Source organism: Monodon monoceros, unplaced genomic scaffold, assembly GCF_005190385.1.
Source record: "Monodon monoceros isolate NGI ecotype Baffin Bay Population unplaced genomic scaffold, NGI_Narwhal_1 Super_Scaffold_4, whole genome shotgun sequence".
Lineage (NCBI taxonomy): Eukaryota > Metazoa > Chordata > Mammalia > Artiodactyla > Monodontidae > Monodon > Monodon monoceros.
In genome coordinates, this window is record NW_021703781.1 from 55,787,344 (window position 1) to 55,789,845 (window position 2,502).

Genomic DNA, 2,502 nt, shown 5'->3' on the forward strand with positions numbered 1-2,502 from the left:
GCCACCAGAAAACTACTAGAGCTAATCAATGAATTTGGTAAAGTTGCAGGATACAAAATTAATGCACAGAAATCTCTTGCATTCCTATACATTAAAAACGAAAGATCAGAAAGAGAAATTAAGGAAACAGTCCCATTCACCATTGCCAGAAAAAGAATAAAATACCTAGGAATAGACCTACCTAAGGAGGAAAAAGAACTGTACTCAGAAAACTATAAGACACTGATGAAAAATCAAAGATGACACAAACAGATGGAGAGATATACCATGTTCTTGGATTGGAAGAATCAATGTTGTGAAAATGACTATACTGCCCAAAGCAATCTACAAATTCAATGCAATCCCTATCAAATTACCAGAGGCATTTTTTACAGAACTAGCACAAAAAAATCTTAAAATTTCTATGGAGACGCAAAAGACCCTAAATAGCCAAAGCAGTCTTGAGGGAAAAAAAAATGGAGCTGGAGGAATCAGACTCCCTGACTTCAGACTATACTACAAAGCTACAGTAATCAAGACCATATGGTACTGGCACAAAAACAGAAATATAAATAAGTGGAACAGGATAGAAAGCCCAGAGGTAAACCCATGCACCTGTGGCCAACTAATCTATGACAAAATAGGCAAGGATTTACAATGGAGAAAAGACAGTCTCTTCAATAAGTGGTGCTGGGAAAACTGGACAGCTACATGTAAAAGAATGAAATTAGAACAATCCCTAACACCATATACAAAAATAAACTCAAAATGGATTAAAGACCAAAATGTAAGACTGGACACTATAAAACAGAGGAAAACATAGGACAAACACTCTTTGACATAAGTCACAGCAAGATCTTTTTTGATCCACCTCCTAGAGTAATGGAAATAACAAAAATAAACAAATGGGACCTAATGAAACTTAAAAGCTTTTGCACAACAAAGGAAACTACAAACAAGACAAAAAGACAACCCTCAGAATGGGAGAAAATATTTGCAAATGAATCAACGGACAAAGGATTAATCTCCAAAATACATACACAGCTCATGCAGCTCAATATTAAAAAAACAAACAACCCAGTCAAAAGATGGGCAGAAGACCTAAATAGACATTTCTCCAAAGAAGACATACAGATGGCAAAGAAGCACATGAAAAGCTGCTCAACATCACTGATTATTAGAGGAATGCAAATCAAAACTACAATGAGGTATCACCTCACACCAGTTAGAATGGGCATCATCAGAAAATATACAAATGCTGGAGAGGGTGTGGAGAAAAGGGAACCCTCTTGCACTGTTGGTGGGAATGTAAATTGATACAGCCACTATGTAGGTTCCTTAAAAAACTAAAAATAGAATTACCATATGACCCAGCAATCCCACTACTGGGCATATACCCAGAGAATACCATAATTCAAAAAGACACATGCACCCAATGTTCATTGCAGCACTATTTACAATAGCCAGGTCATAGAAGCAACCTAAATGCCCACTGACAGATGAATGGATAAAGAAGATGTACATATATACAGTGGAATATTACTCAGCCATAAAAAGAAACGAAATTGTGTCATTTGTAGAGACGTGGATGGATCTAGAGACTGTCATACAGAGTGAAGTAAGTCAGAAAGAGAAAAACAAATATCGTATATTAACACATATATGTAGAGCCTAGAAAAATGGTACAGATGAACCGGTTTGCAGGGAAGAAATAGAGACACAGATGTAGAGAACAAATGTATGGACACCAAGGGGCGAAAGTGGAGGGGGTGTGGTGGTGGGATGAATTGGGAGATTGGGATTGACATGTATACACTAATATGTATAAAATAGATAACTAATAAGAACCTGCTGTATAAAAAATAAATAAAATACAATTCAAAAAATAAATACATAAATATTTTTTTAAAAAAAGATCATTTATAATCTCATACAATAAGTCTGGAGGAAGGAGGGCCCCAGGGTTGTTTAATTTAGAATTCAATGATGTCATCATCGCATTGTCATTTTGGATGAAACATTTTTCAATTCTGACATCCTCACTCAGCATGTCACGACTGTCTCCATTAGCACCCTTCATGATTCCAAGATTGCTGTTGCAGTTCTAGGCATCTCAGGTGGACAAGATAAGATCTAGCAGAAGAAGACAGGCCTTATCTTCCCATGTGTCTTTTTGTATCAGGAAATTCTTCTCAGAAGCCCCCTCACCCCTGCCCAGTGGACTTATCCTCATATCTCATTGGCCAGAATCTCATCTTATACCCACCTGTACTCAAATCACCAGTAAGACCAATGGGATTGCCACGACCTGCAGACCTGGTGGGTCTGCAGACCTGGGATAATGGAGTTAAGAAAGTTCTTTTATTTTTAATACGTGACTTTATATACATATATATGTATACACTCACTTATATACACATATACACATCAACTATGTTGAAATACAATCCTCACACTAATATATAACTTTTTTAACTCAAAAAAATATTGATCCTTAACTTTTTAAAAATTGTGATTGAGAGC